Consider the following 16,442-nt stretch of genomic DNA (forward strand, 5'->3'; position numbering starts at 1 on the left):
TGTATTGTTGAAATTGGAAAGATAATGCGTAATGTTAATGCATGTTGAAAGTACATATGTTGTTTACATATTGTGAAATGCCTCTTGTTAAAGGGAGGGGGTGACCGGTAATGGGTCGGATTGTTGAATGTTAAAGTGTAACGTTGTTTAAAATGGAGGAAAACTTGTTTTGAAAACTTGTGCTTAATTTCGGGGACGAAATTCTTTAAGGGGGGGAGGTTATAGCGATCCCGGGTTTACCCTTGTTGTAGAGTGATACGGACATGTGTCCGTGGTTGAGGGTAGTTGTTTATTATCTTGTTTGCATCCTTTTTACTTCGTATTTGAGTTATAGGATGTGTTGGGCAGGTTTGTTACAGGTTGGTTGAGTTTAGAAACCAAAACTAGTTGCCCAGATTTTGACCAGTCCGCTCGAGCGGGGGTGTTGGTGCTCGAGCGGGGATTGCACTCATCCAGTGTTTTCTGTGCAGTGTTGGACGCTCGAGCGTGGTATTGGCCGCTCGAGCGGGGTTACGGGAGTGCCGCTCGAGCGGGGAGTTGGGAGCTCGAGCGAGACCTGGTTCTGCAGAAGTTCTGGGAGTGTATATTCGCCGCTCGAGCGGGATTGTTGGAGCTCGAGCGGGAGTCTGTGAGTTACGCTCGAGCGGAGTGTTTTACGCTCGAGCGGGGCGACTGGGTTTAAGTCCCGAGTTGTGACTTTTCAAATCACTTTTTCACTTTCTCTTCTCTCTCCTACTTTTCCAAAAACACCATTGTTGAGCCTCTCACTCTAGAACTCTACCTTCTCTCTAGGTTTTGATCTAGTAGGAGTGATTTGCTCACCTTTGGCCTTTACAAAAAAGTTGTTGATTATCGAGGGCTACTTTTTAATTTGAAAATTTCGGGTTTTGGAGCACGTTGGGTTTTGTCATCTTCTCCTTTGAGGCTCCGAATTTGAGGTAGGGATATCCTACTCCTCTCTATGGATTTTGTCTTTAAATTTTAGTATTTTTGAGATGTTGGGGTTGGTTTGGTAATTTTGTGAAAGTTTGGGACTTTTGTGTAATGTTACAAAAGTTGGGGTTTTATTTGTAATGAACCTAAATGCATGTTTGGCATATAGAAATGGAATAAATGTTGAATCATTGATGAAAATGGGACCTAAGGGTTGAAATGTTAATTATGGATAATGACCTAATTACATTGTTTGATTAATTGGGATAATTAATTGTGAGAAATGAGGAAATGAAATGGAAATGTCGAGATTGGGAATGTATGGGGTTAAAGGGTGTAGTTGAATTGTTTATCACACACCGAAATGAAATGTTGATTGAATATCCATTGTGCATTTATTTTCTGTTTAGAAATAATTGCTTTGGGCTATCGGTGGAGGATAGTCGTGATTGTTGTAGACAATGCATGATGATTAGGCAAACGGAAACTAATCAATGAAATGTGTCATGGAATTTGACGGTTGATAGAATACATTAACTGTATGTATTGAGTAATTGTATATAGAACCAATGTGTTTGTATACGTTATGTGTAGAGGAGGAGATGGGGGATGTACTCCGCGGTTTAGGGGAAGATGGGGGATGTACCTCTAAACCGGATAGTGTTGGGAGAAGATAGGGGATGAACTCCGTAGATACAGCTCATATGCTTGTCTAGTAAAGTGAAGATAGAGCTCATATGCTTATCTTTGTGAAGTGTGGATATAGCTTATATGCTTATCTGTGGATATTGTTGTTATACATATCTGTTGTAGAATGTGGATATAGCTTATTTGCTTATCTGAGAATGTGGATATTGTTGTTATACATATCTGTTGAGAATGTGGCTAGTGCTTATATGCCTATCCGTTGAAAAAGGGAAAATGAAAAGTAACTTGGACTCATTAGTCGTATGACATAAATATGTGATTTATGTGAATGTATCAGTGTTGGCCATCTATCAATTGCTAATCTTTTAGTCATTGTTCATGGTTGGTTTAGTGTATTTCTACTGGGCTGTGGCTCACCCTATATGGGAATATCATTTTCAGGTACAGGTAGCATGCCACCTCCAAGGACATAGCTTGGGAGGCTAGAGGCGGACATACTTTTGTCGTTATCTTTTTGATGTATTACATGTAATTTCAAGCAAAGGGCTTTATGTGTAAACGAGTTAGAACTCTTTTGTTGTAACCAAGTGTTAACTTGGAAAGCTGTAAGCCTGTAAGGCATTTTGCTTTTGTTGTTAACATGTAATACCTTTGTATGAAACTCTGATGTATAAAAGAATGTGGTTATTTTAATATGTCTTATTTGATGGGTTTAATGTTATTATTTTGAGGACGTTACAGGAAACTTATGTGCATTATTGCATACTGATACTTTAAGAAGACTGAAATCATTCTCATTACAAGGGCTTTGTGCCATTACAAGTAACATGGGTGTAGACACCCCATTTTTGACCGTCCTCAAGACTTGGACGTCACTGTTTGAACACACGGTGATCTTCCTTGATTGTGTTCGTTTGGAGTTCCCGGAGGTCTCGGCTCGCGCGCCTTGCCTCAGGATCCCCGAACTCGACTGTTTAGTGTCTGGTTTCGCACCAAACACTTTTGTTTTGCCTTAGAAGGGCAGGGAATGCCTTGTGAGACATCCCCGTACACCACCGGCAGTAGCTGGAGGCTACCGGCTGGTCTTTTTCTTCCATCGGCAATTTTGTTTGCCGGTCGGCACACTTTATTGCCGGTCGGCATAATTTGTTGCCGGTCGGCACTGTTTTTTGCCGAAATAGCTTTTTTGGGCAGCCGACCACTGTTCCTCCACTTTATGGAGATATTTTGTGCCAGCTGTGATAGCTGGCACCAACTCCTTTCCCCTCCATACACGTGTATGGAGGGATTTCCCTCTAGCCAAGCTTGTTGAATAAGCTTTGCAAGAGGGAGTCCTATAAGAGAGAGGCTTTCCTCTTGGTTCTAGGTTAGAAAAACAGAAGCAAAAATCAGCCTTTAGAGATATAGATACATATTATCTATATACCTCTCTCCCTCTCCCTTCTTGTGTGTGTTTCTTGGCCCAAAATGTGTGTTTTACCTTACTTTTGCACCATTACACACACCATTACACCTTATTCCGAGATTGAGGGACTTAGAGGAGTTGTTTCTTGAGTTTTGGACTGGTTTTGATCCAAAGAAGGAGGCTAGACCATTTGTTCTTCAAGGGTTCTTCAAGGGTGAGCATCTTCCCTTTTATTCCCCAAACTTGCATTGGTTTTCTACCTATTTTGTTTATTTTTTTGGCTCTTGTGTATAACATAAAAAAGGCTCATATATTCCTGCTCTAACACTTTCATTAAGGTCACTTTGTGGTTAGATTGCAAACTCACCCTCATAGGCCTTGTTTGGCCTATTTTGGTGCCTCTTTGATAAGGTTTTGTTCACTTCAGCATTTTGATCTTTTCATCACTAAAAATCAGTGTATTTTAGTGTCAAAAAAGTTGGTTTGAAGTCTTGCATAGGGGAGGGACACCCCTCTCCCTTTATAGTTTTGTTTCTTTGCTTTTTGGGCTCAAGAGGGTAGCATGTGTGCTTGATGTTTCTTGGCTTCATTCCAGCATTTTTTTAGGCATCTTAGGTCATATATAATCTCTGTTTTTGGTCAAACTTGTGCCTCCTTGCATGCTTGTAATACTTGTTTTGTATTGTTCTACTTTGCTTAGAAGTGCACATCATGGTTATGCCATGATTCTTGTGAGAGTTGGCTTAGTTCCATGAAGTTCTTGGTGATGTTTTTCCATGCTTAAGGTTTATTGGTTATTCATTTAGCCATGCTTGACATGTTTGTTAGGGTTGCTTTGTATTTTAGCTTAAAAGCTTTGAGCATGATGGCCTCTAGCATATATGTTTGTGACTACCCTCTTGGTTTAATATCAGCTAAGGACTTTCTTTTTAGTCTAAGAATCATGCTTACATGTGTGCATGCATGGCCTTTTTCATGTCTTGAGGGTGTGTCCTCTTATGCCTAAGAATGAGCCTTAGTGTATTTGCTTCATGGGGGATATCTTAGTTGCCATATTAGGAGTTTTTGGGGTCCTATTTTGCATGCATAGATTCTGTTTTTACTTGTTTTGATCATGCCATGAGTGGTCATGTCAATGAAGGTAAGTTGTCTCCTTGTGTGCCTTAGTTTTGGGACCATGAATTTGCTTGTTAACATGAGTTGATTGTTTATCATTTTGAGCACTTTTGGCCACTGTTTTGAGAAGGGTGAGGGCCTGCCCTTTTGCCATTTTTAAGCCCTCTTGCATGCTTGCTCCATGTTTGTTGCATAGTTGTTCCATTAAGCTTTGTAGCACATCAATCCCATAGTCAATTTGGTCCATGTTTATATCATGTTTGTACCTTGTATACTTGATATTATACATTTATCATGTTGGTTGCATAATGCTTGTTGTGCTTTACATCTTGATGGCATGATCCATTTGAGCCTTGTTGAGCATTACATGCATTGCATTTACTTGGTTTGGGGTGTCAAACTAAGTGTGGGAATCAAGGACCATTCATACTTCAAGTGATGCAATGTGCCTCGATTCCCGGTCATCGGGACCTTTGACTCCACCTTGATAAGGCCCCGGTTTTCATGTTATTTATTGCATACATTCTCATATCAAATGGCAAATTCGATCCTTTGACTCACCATGTACCATTGATGGTTCAAGGATCGAAAGTTATGCTTCTTTGAGTTCAAAATATGATAAGAAGTAGGACCATGCTTACATGTGTCCAAAAACTCCATGCTATGCACTGTCTGTTCTCTGTTTGCTGTCAGATTGTCTTCTGCAGGAAGTTTCTGCCGACCGGCAGAATTTAGTGCCGACCGGCACTATCTGGAATGTCGATGAATCCGATAAAGTGTCGATGAGAATTTTGAAGTGCCGGTGGCAATTCTGTCTGGCCGGTGGTGCTCTGCAAGATGCAAGGAGCTTGTTCCAGTACTTTGGCAATTTTCAGAAGGACAAGGCAGTACAAAGAGAGGCGACAAGAGTATAGTACGGGTTTTCCGGGCAGGACGGACTCGAGCATGCATCATCCGCGCACCCCGAGGCAAAGGCTGTGGCTACCCTCTTCTTTCCTTTTGCTCCTTTTTTTAATTAATTAGAGAAATTTTGTAATAATTTTATTTGTTCATTATTTTGGGACTGTAATATTAATTCGAACCCTCTGAGTGAGGGTAAACATGTAATAAGTGTGGGTGAGTGTGTGTATGTCTTCCAATCCCCATTTCTTTCTTCCCTTTTATTTATCTGCTTATAATGGTAGATTAGGGCATTTTTGAGATTAGCACACCTTATGATATGCATGCGTGCATTCATGCATCTGTTGGCATGCACCGGGCTCGGTACATCATACTAACCGCATTCGTATTTTCAAATTCCAAAATTGAATACATGAAACAGTTGGTTGCATATCATATGCCATATTTAGGATAACCGAGCCTAACTAAAATTGCATCTTGTATGTGTTGCATTAGGCAAAATAACATGAACTAGGACACGCATATTTGCTAACTAGTTTATTGTTTTGGCACGGAGTACAATGTAAGTGGTTATGCTTTAGCATCCAACATGCGTGTGAATGTTGCCATAAAAGTATGCTTGCCATGCGGCTAAGTGTTTACGTGAGATAAATTGCTTGAATGCCTGTGGGTGGAGGTCAAACTGCTTAAATTGGGATAATGCGTTAAAACTATATTTGTTTTAAGCCTACTAGATAGTGGCAAAACCAACTTTTCTAAAAAAAGCCCACTTGGGGGTTGCAAAACCTGCATTTTAGCCTACTTACGAGTAGCAAACCATTTTCAAAATGAACATAGAATGTTTTGTTCCAATTTGGGCAATTTGGTCTATACTTGTTTGCTGCGTGCATAACATAGTAATCTTAGGCTAATAATTGGAATAAGAACACATAACGTTTTCAAAACTGGATATCATGGTTAGTAGAGGCTGGTCTTCGGACCGGGTGAAAGGGGGTGCTCATAGCTGACCTTCCCCGATCATACCCAAGCTCCTGAGCCGAGACAACTCCGGTGATGACGGACATGTGGCCTTCGGCACCGAGTCAGGGTTTCCTAAATTCTCCCATTTTAAAATATTTAGGTGGCGACTCTGTATCTGGCAAAGCAGTCCATGTTTGGCACTACTTTTTCAAAAATCTGTTTCTCAAAACGATTTGCCAGATTTGGACTCTTTGGTTCAGATTAAGAACCGTGACACAAATCGAGTCCGAACTGTAGCATGAGGCCCACGGGCACGTCTACAATGGGCTTTATGCCATTACAAGTTTCATGGGCTTATGCCATTACAAGTTACATGGGCTTTATGCCATTACAAGTTTCATGGGCTTTGTGCCATTACAAGTTACATGGGCTCTATGCCATTACAAGTTACATGGGCTTTATGCCATCACAAGTTACAAGGGCTTTATGCCACTCCAAGGGCTTTATGCCATTACAAGGGCTTTATGCCATCACAAGTTACAAGGGCTTTATGCCATCACATGGGCTTAATGCCAATCTATGTTCAAGGGCTTCATGCCAACTTTTCAAGGGCTATATGCCATCTTTCAAGGGCTATTTATGCCATATGTTTCAAGGGGCTATTGTGCCAGATGTTCCAAGGGCTTTTATGCCATATGTTTCAGGGCTTTAATGCCAATGTGTTTCAAGGGCATTATGCCGTTTTGATAATAGCTTCATGCCACTTTGTTAAGGATTTCAAGCCGTTCTGTTAAGGACTTAATGCCATTGTGTTTAAGATTAGGCTTAAGGCCATTCCGTAAAAGATACTTAAAATATAAATGATTTTGATGAAATCCGTATTTGGAGTTACGAAATGTTTCATATGGTAAGTAATTTCTGAAATGAGAAAAATGCTATGAACTTATGATATGTTTATAATATGATATGCTTGCTGGATAATTTTCCCCAAAATGCCGAGATGCACTATGAAACCCCGAAAGTTCAAGATATGACAAGTTTTCTGCAAAGGATACTTAGCTATGCATACAGAAACAAATAAACCATATGTCCTCTTTATTGATAAACACACGGATATGGATTATAATTCACGTTGAGCATTGAATTGTTATGTGTTATTATTCACTGAGCTTGACTCACTCTATTTTATGTTTGTTTCTGTAGGCACTCAACCTGGAGATCAACCTTCACCTGTGGCTTTTGTTACCCAGTTGTCAAACCCTGAGTATATAAGCTCTTAGCTATTGATCGTTCAAGTTATGGAGTTTTGCTAAGTTTTATTTTGTACCCTAAATGTCTGTTAAGATCGGCGTATATGTATATGTGCATAGCTATCTTCAGGTGCACGTCACTGTATATTTAACTGCATTATGTTCTGTTTGTGATCCTGGCATGGTAGTGGTAGCTCAATGGATATATTGTTATTATTATTATTATTATTTTTGTTTGCTATTATGTACTATTAAATGCTTCCGTTCAGGCCCCGTAGATTATATTCATCAGGTTTTATATCCGTTTTCTGATGTGGTCATGCGTAAACTTTTAGGGGCGAGTTAGGGGCGTGACATGGGTACTGTCTAATAAGCACGTGCGGGGCATCACTGCCGCATGTGCGGGAGTCTTTGCCGCACGTGCGGGGCTCACAGCCACACGTGTGGCCCATGCTGAGAAAAACTGTTTGCTCTGTTTTGCGTGCTGGACCCTCGGATATTTTTAGAATTTGTATTTTATACCTATTAATGTGTGTAAAAGTCATTTGAAGTCAAATGAATCCGGAAATGATTTAACAAAGAGAATGAACTAATTTGCAAGTTATGAATGTGTGCAAGACACACTCCGGGAGGAACTAGTACGTCGGCACAACATTGTGAGTAGTAGTACGCTTTACTCTAGCTAATGCCTGTCATTAGCATTCTGTTAACTTTGTTAATTATGTAACCACGTGAATGATTTTAAAAATGAGAATGACTAATGGAAAGGATGAAACGACTTTCACATGACTATGGAATGTTGTAAGACGCTGAAATCAGTTTGCTTTGAAGTTATCTGGGCCTATGGCCATTCTGTTTAAGTTGTTATGGTATGAAACAAAGTGCTACACGAAACTAAGTGCTACGATGTCAGTCACCTCTAGAATCCGTGTGAGACACCTCTTGGGTTCGTACATGTATGTTCAAGGGCTTAATGCTAACATGTTTAAGGGCTCAATGCCAAAATGCTTAAGGGCTTAATGCTAATATGTTCAAGGGCTTATTGCCACTCCGTTCAAGGGCTTAAAGCCATCATGTTTCACGATTGGGCCAAGGCCATTCTGAAATAAATACAGAATCAGATTAAACATGTAATCTTTGCATTTACGTACACATTGATTTGTATTATGATTTAAGTTGAGCATCAAATTATAAAAGTATTACTATTCACTGAGCCTGGCTCACCCTGTGTTATGTTTGTTTCTGTAGGTAACCAACCAAGTGGTCAGTCCTAAGCCATGACGCTCGTCCTCTTTTGTCAACCTTTATGTGTCCAGGCCCTAGATGAAGCCACTCATATTTTTGTGAAGTTTGGCGAACTTTTGGCATTGCACTTTAATTATTGGCCTAAGGTTGAAATGTGTATAATACTTTCTTCCATAATGTTTTTTGTTATACGCCCAATCATAGGGCTGGGCTTGTATATGTATGTGTATATAACCGACGCCCAGGTGTATGTTTTGGATTTTATTTGCTTGTTTTGATGTTTGTGATCCTGGTATAGTAGTAGTAGTAGCTCAATGGAGTTTGTTTCTATTATTCTATGTTATCTAATGCTTCCGTTAAGGCCCCGTACGTTATGTATATCAGGTTAAATGTCCGTTTCTGAATAGATCATGCCCAAACTTTTAGGGGTGAGTTTGGTGCGTGACATTGCCCCCACTATATGCTACTAAAAATAGAAAAAGTCGTTCACAATCACGAAATTAATGTGTAGGATGTTTTGCCTTTATTGTTAACTGCTTGAGGACTCTCTAAAAGCGGCACACTTCAACACATGGATTTGGCAGGAAGGAAGACAAACAGACATGTTCCAAAAAAAAATTTTTTAGCCCATATTTTAGCCAAATAGCTAAAAAATTACTAAATTAGCCTGTTCCCAAACGAGGGCTAATTGTTTGGATAAGTTATTGTGCACTGTGTGTCATACGTACACTAGCTCCTCCTCTATAACCGCAACTAGGATTAGCTAATTCAAATTAATACATATATGAAGCACATAGAAGTTATAGCTTGAAGGCAATGCATTTAAAAATATGTTTCTCATCCAACACAATAATTCATCACATAGGTATGCAGCAAGACACCATAAACTGAAGGTGGTGTTTTTGTCCATCAAATCCAACTGCTACTACTTGCACCAACACACACACACACACACACACACACACACACACACACAAACACAAAGAAAGAAAAAGTCTGGTAAGAAAAATCTGGTTTCAATCTGAAGAAACAAAAATGTTAACATAATAGCCCACAAAAATTTGAACATTTAAACAATTCATTGTCCGGTTTAGTTTTCGGAGGTCATCTAACCTGTGAAGGGGGCAAAGAAGATAACTAGAAATTCGCCTAAAAAAATGACTCCAAATCAACTCAAACATGGAAAAAAAGTATATGACCTTTTTAATACAACCTGGAAACATGTGGTCCTAATTTAATCTTTTGCCACCCATTTTTGTCAAGGGTATTTAAAATATTAAGGTCATTTAAAAAAAAAAAGGGGAGGGGGGGGGGGGGGAAAGACATGAGAAGCTATTGTGCATCCGTATAGTAAGGTTTCAACTAAAAAAAATCCCTTTCAAAGGCACCCTTATCCTCAATCTTCACACTTAAAACAACTGCATGCTCACATATATCCCCTGCAAATTGAAAGTCAGAAACATCATCAGTGAAACAACTTAGGACTTGAAAATGGAAGTAATTTGACAAAATTTGGTACAAATAATATTCCAATTTCCTTAGAATGTAATAGTAAAGCTTATACATAAGTCATGACCAGCATGCCACATTAACCAAATCAGGTATTCTAGTCAAAATGCTAGGACTTGAAATAATTAATCTTTTTTAAAACAAACTCAGTCATCAGTGATTTCCATCTTTTAATTTTCCTGATCCAATTTGCAAGTATGTTTCACAAGAACATTCACCTAAAGGGCTGCGAAAACTTGTCTTATGCAATCTTCACTTTTGATAAACTTTTCCAAAGTGGACATCACTTTTCATACCTCAGTGCATATTGTTATTATTATCGTACCTCAACTGAAGATAGAGCTAACAGCGCTCTTACATGTCACAATACTTGGCCAACTCATGTTGCATGAATTGCACACAGGGACATGTTGGATCTTGTGGACCCCGATAAGTATTGTACACTAAGCCCTGGGTCTAATGGCGGGTTTGGGGGGGGTCCCCCAAAGGATGAGGGGTCCAAATATTTTGGGTACTTTGGTAATTTCTTGTTACTTTTGCGTTGTCATAATTTTTATACTTATAAATAGATGAAAGGAGCAACTCTTGTACTGTATAGAGTCAGAGTTGAATCGTTTTCTGATCATAGTGAAAACAGTAGTAGCCATGAACGTAATCCTATTCTAGGGTGAACCACGTAAATCTCTGTGTTTTTGTGTGTGTGATTTCTTCAATTCTTTTTATCTTTCTTGTGCTATTTTGTGTCTCACTGATCCTTGTTAGGAAGAGACGATTTCTTAACATGACGGACAGAACAATCTAACTTTGGTGGGGGCAAAACCACACAACTCCTAAAAGTAAATAATCAATGGGTTCAAGCAACTTGTCAAGCTTTTCTTTTTTAATCCAAAATTAAATTCCAGCCTCTTGTCAAAGCCCGTCACTGAATCACCTAATTTTCAAGGCATGACAACATTTAAGTTTATAAATAATTTAAAAACTATATACAAAAACTCATTTGGTGCCTAATTTTGTTTCTAAAAATTATAGACAAACTACACAAGATTTTTTATAAAAAATAAAAAGTTTATTTTACTCGTTTCAAAAATAAGTTTTCATTCTTTCCTCTTTCTCCTACCACCTTTGGTCACCACCACCAACAATCATATTCAGCCAACACAGGACTCAAAAATAAAAAGTATTAGCCAAACCTTGTTAGAGATATGATATGAATGACGATCTTGTACTATTGTTAGATGAGAAATTACAGAGAATTTTTTTTATTACGATGTATCTTAATACAGTGAAATGGAATGAATTTATAATTACAGCATAAAACAGAATCAGCTCTCAAAATGGGAGAGACATCCCAAACAAATACAATAATTACAGCATAAAACAATTGGTAGTGTTTGGAAACATTTACGTTTTTGGTTTATGTTTACCAAAATTTTATAAACTAGTTTTTGTTTATTTTTAGAAAAATATAAACTACAAACGCGTTTGGTTTGAGTAAAATGTTTGAAAAATTTTAAAAACACAACTAAAAAATATGTTTGTTCAGGCCTAAAATATTTATATTTATTTTTTATTATTTAAAACAATGGGATCATACACATTACAATTGAAAAAAAAAATTAATTGGAAAAAAAAATAATTGAAAAAAAAATTATTTGAAAAAAAAAATTTCTTAGTCAAAATTTTAAATTTCTGTTTAAAAACCAACATAAACTCATTTTTTGAGTTTATATTTTTTTTCCTCAAATTTACAAACTGAGACAACCATTTATAAACCAAAAAAATTATCAAACAAGTTTTTATGACAGTTTTCAAAATTTTTGTAAATATAAACTGAAAACTGAAAATGAAATGGTTACCAAACAGGTAAACTCCCAAAATGGGAGTGACATCTCAAACAAGTACGAGGGGAATAAATTTCACATGCAAGTGTGAAAATTCAAACTCTTAGGGCATGTTTGATTAGTAGGATTGTAGCATAGGATTGGGATTGTTACTCCATGGACTCACAATCTCATATTTGATTGCAAATTTTATTAACTAGATTACATGTACAACGTACATTCAATCCGACAAAATTGGTGAATTTTTAATATTGAGAGGGGTTAGGGATCATAATTTCAAGTATGAAAGGAAAAAAAAGAAAAAAATGAATAGATAATAAATGGTTATCTCAATAATTTAATTAGATAACTAATCCTACACTAATTCATGAAATTATTAATCATGTTAATCACACAAGGCCTTAACCTTCTAATAAGGTGTAAAAGCTCTGCCCAACATACTAATCTCTATAAAGAGAGTAGCTTGAAAGGTAAAACTGTAAACAAATATTATACTATAGTATTGTAAAATTATAATTGCATAATGTTTTTGTTGGAACCAGATGCAAGTAAACAGTCTTCAAGTCCAAGTAAGAGGGTTTAGCAAAAAATCAAAGGATTCAGTGAACCTATAATTAATTTGAGCAAGTAAAATTCATTTGTTTAAATAAATAAACAAATTTAAGTGGGTTCAACTGAACCCTCTCAATTGAGTGTAGTGTTGCCCATAAGCACACTCCATTGATTATCGTGCAACATTACTAGTTTTCTTTTTTCAACCCTCAAAAGACCTCCTATTGCTATCCCTTCAAAATGTCCATAGAACACCAAACACTACAATCTACCACACCTTTTTATCCAAGTTCTTGGGAAAAAAGAACTCCAACAAGTTAGAAGCCCACCTATTGAGAATGGCATCACCCACTCAACCCCAAAAACTGAGAAGATCAAACTTCACAGCTTGTTAGCGACAAGGCAATGAATAAGAAGGGTGATTGGCATTCTCCCTGCCTCACGTATATCAATATAACTAATTAATCTCTTCTATATATCTTCATAGTTTGGCAAAAACAACGTTGTTCCATGCATTATATAAACAAAATAAAAATAGAAATAAATCATACTGAATTGTAAATTGAATCGTACAATTAAATCAATTTTTTATTCAACATGATTCGAATCATTTTTGTTGAAACTCGTATCGAATCATATGAATCGAATCGTGAATCGTAAGATTCTAACAATCATGAACACGATATCACCTCCACATCACAAATCATGGAAAAAAGAGCAAACTGAAAACACTCCCACCTTATGTACCAAAAAATGCTAATACCCCAGCGAATTACATATTGATACACATGTTCCGAAACATGGTACACTTCTGTTTCAAAACAGTAAATTTAGTGATCCAAAGTGATCTCAAAAGTTTTTTTTTTTTTCAATAAATGTCCTTAAATGTTACCCTAGGAGGAAAAAAATCAAATATAATGAACTAAAATCTAAGGTGAGTTAAGTTTTGACAAGACAAAAAATCAAAAAATAGGTCATAATGTTCATAGAAAATATTATATTTTATTGGATGTCTAATAGTTAAAAAAAAAAAATTATTCTAGAAATACCTTAAATTCTTAAGTATAATATATGCAAGTCCACCCCTATCGTATCACATTTTAGAGCCCGTTCCTGTTCCATGTACCGGAACAATCCATGTTCCAGGTAACATAGCTTCCGCCTAGAAAGTCTCCAAGACATGCATTTTTTCTCTCCTCAAAATATCAAATAATCATAAAGGTCAAAATAAAGCTGTCACAGACTAGATTTTCCAAACTTCCAAGGCCCTCCGAAAACATGTATTTTCAAAACCTTAGTTACAAGAATCGTGCAACCAGATGACGAATCTTAGTAAGAAACGCGACGCGTTTCTTAGAAAGAAACGTGATCTTGTCCAAGATGGGATCGTTAGTGGCTATGAACAAAAACCCTAGCCTATTGGTCGACAAAGAGAGAGAGGAGATAGAAGGTGAAGAAGAACCTGAACATGTTGAAGCTTAAGAAGGTGAAGTTGAAGCCCTAGATCGAGGTATGTCCTTCTTTGTTTCAATTTTCTTCTTCTTCTTTCATCACTTCGAAGGTCGTCTCTCTTTCTCTCTCTCTCTCTGTGTGTGCGCTTTTTGTCTCTCTGTTGCAATTCATCTCTCTAGCAGATCGTCTTTCTCTCTCCCTCTCTTGCAGTTCGTCTCTCTCTTCCTCTCACAGATTGTCTCTTTGTCTCTGTTTTTCGTCGTCTCCCCATTCCCTCTCTGTTCTTGTTGATCGTCTCCTCTGCCTTCGTCTTTGCCTTCTCTCTCTCTCTCACTCGCTCTCTCTCTCCCTTTCGCCTTCTCACAATATATATATATATATATATATATATAATAAGTAATATATATAAGATAAAACATATATAATCATTATATATATATTATACATACTAATAAAAAAACACAAACACATATGTAAAATAAAAAAATTAAAAAAAAAAATTAACAACAACACAACTTCTATCGGCTCACGCTTCCTTGCTCCCGTTCCTGCCCTTGCTCCCACTTCGTGCAACTAAATTCAAAACATTGTTTGAATACTTTGCACTCCCTTAGTTTTGTCATCCAAACCCATCCAAATGCAATATAACTGCCACCTAACAAAAAACAGTGTTTATAACTATGATGAAGCTTTTTTATTAGCATGGAGAGGAATGACATGAAAAATTTTGCCTCACTAGCTTAGCTATTACATTGCTTCAGTCACTTAACAATGCAGTATATATAGGCAACATAGAAAGAGCTAAAACAACATGTTGCTCACAAGCCAAGTCAAGAACAATGGAAGAGATAAAATTCAAGAAGCAGCAAAGAGGAATAGCAATAAATGGGTTTGCTTCTCTGTTCATATCCCAGTCTTGCACAAAAACACACAACCCAAGAGGCTAGAATCATGCGAATCAACAAAAGAGTAAGTTTATCAACAAATAGCAATACAACTAACTAAAGGAACACAACATATTTGAGGGGGACTTACGTGTAGGTCCTAATAGGGAGACTTATTGTCCAATAAATCATATGATAATTAATGGCATTTTTAATCAAACAATATTAAAAAAAAAAGTCATTAATTGTTAATTTTCAGCGATAGTTTGAAGATTTTGTACAAAAAAATGCCATTAATTTTCAACTTTCAAGGATAGTTTAAAAAATTCATGACAGAAAAATATCACTATTTGTAAATTTTAGCAATAATTTATCAAAATCGTTGACAAAAAAAAAAGTCACTAATTATCAATGTTTAGCGACATGCAAAAAATCGCCACAAATGGTAGAGTATCCTATATTTGATAGATAAGTCAAGTAAGTTACTTGTTAATGTCAACTCATGAACTGCATTGGGAGTTTCTTCAAACAATGGTGGAAGGCTTCTAAACTTTGTCAGCAAGACGTGCAAAATAAAAGAAGATGACTAACACCATACTGCACCCAATCGGAAATCATCTTTGATCAAATATAGAGATTAGGAGGTTCCATTCCCTCTAATTCCATCAATTCAATTGAGTATTAGGCATTTATACAGACAAATACATCTTATCTCTGATACATTGCATAATTTCTTTAGCCATGGTATTGAAATACTTGTAACTGTTTTGAAAAAAAATTCACTGTCCAAATCATATACAAAAGATTTGAACAATTGTGCCCAAGGCAGACCTACTTCCATACAATGCCACTAGAATAGCAGCATTATTGATAAAAAAAAGTATACCGAATACCATCCGAATTCGACCAATACATAAACAAAGATGTCCAATTTCATACCGAATACCATCTAAATTCGACCAATACATAAACAAAGATGTATAATTTTCTGGTTTTGTATCAAAGTCCCAAATGTTACTGGCTATTGTCAATAAACATGATATAGAATAGTTCAAAACTTACCTATCAAAAATAAAAATAAAAATAAAAAACTAGATAACAAAAATCAGTAATTAACAAATTTAGGCCTCACGAAAGTGTAAGAGGTTCTCAGAAAAAAAATATTAAAAACATGAAATTGAATATGATACGATATAAAAATTAGGGTTTTGGGAATTGTGACCTTGAGCTGAGAGAGGAGTTTGGAACAAGTATGGAAATCATTCCGAATAAAAGCGGCTTTAACCTCTCGAATAGCTGCGAAACCTCTGTGAGTTTCGGATCCATCTTTCTCTCTCTCTCTCTCTCTCGCTTTGAAAGCTTCTCTTCTTTGTGTGCAAGAAAGGATTTGGAGGGAGCTCGGGCTGGTTTGATCCAAGTAATGTTTGGATGGATCCGGCTCTCTTTTCTTTTACTTTTGGGTAAATTACACTTTGCCCCCTAAAGTTTTACCCATTTTCTATTTTGGCATTCTAAGGTTGATTTTTTTTTCCATTTTGGCCCTTTATGTTTGCAGTCATTCCCATTTTGGCCCTTTAAGTTTAATTTTTTCCACTTTGGCTCTTCATATTTGCAATCCTTCCCACTTTAGCCCTTTATGTTTGCAATCATTCTTACTTTATTCATAGACTAACTTCCATAAAAAAATTAACAGAATTTACCACATCACCAACACATCACCTCCATGTGTAATGTAAAAAATTCACTA

At 36.8% G+C, this 16,442-nt stretch overlaps 1 pseudogene; it reads right to left on the reverse strand.

Moving 5' to 3' along the window:
* Window positions 1-16,021, reverse strand: part of LOC114299989 (26S proteasome non-ATPase regulatory subunit 8 homolog A-like) — a 61,434-nt pseudogene extending 45,413 nt beyond the window's left edge.
* Window positions 16,022-16,442: the final 421 nt, after the last annotated feature.

The sequence above is a fragment of the Camellia sinensis genome, unplaced genomic scaffold (genome assembly GCF_055761805.1).
Source record: "Camellia sinensis isolate YWXY unplaced genomic scaffold, ASM5576180v1 Unanchor1, whole genome shotgun sequence".
In the NCBI taxonomy this organism is placed as follows: domain Eukaryota; kingdom Viridiplantae; phylum Streptophyta; class Magnoliopsida; order Ericales; family Theaceae; genus Camellia; species Camellia sinensis.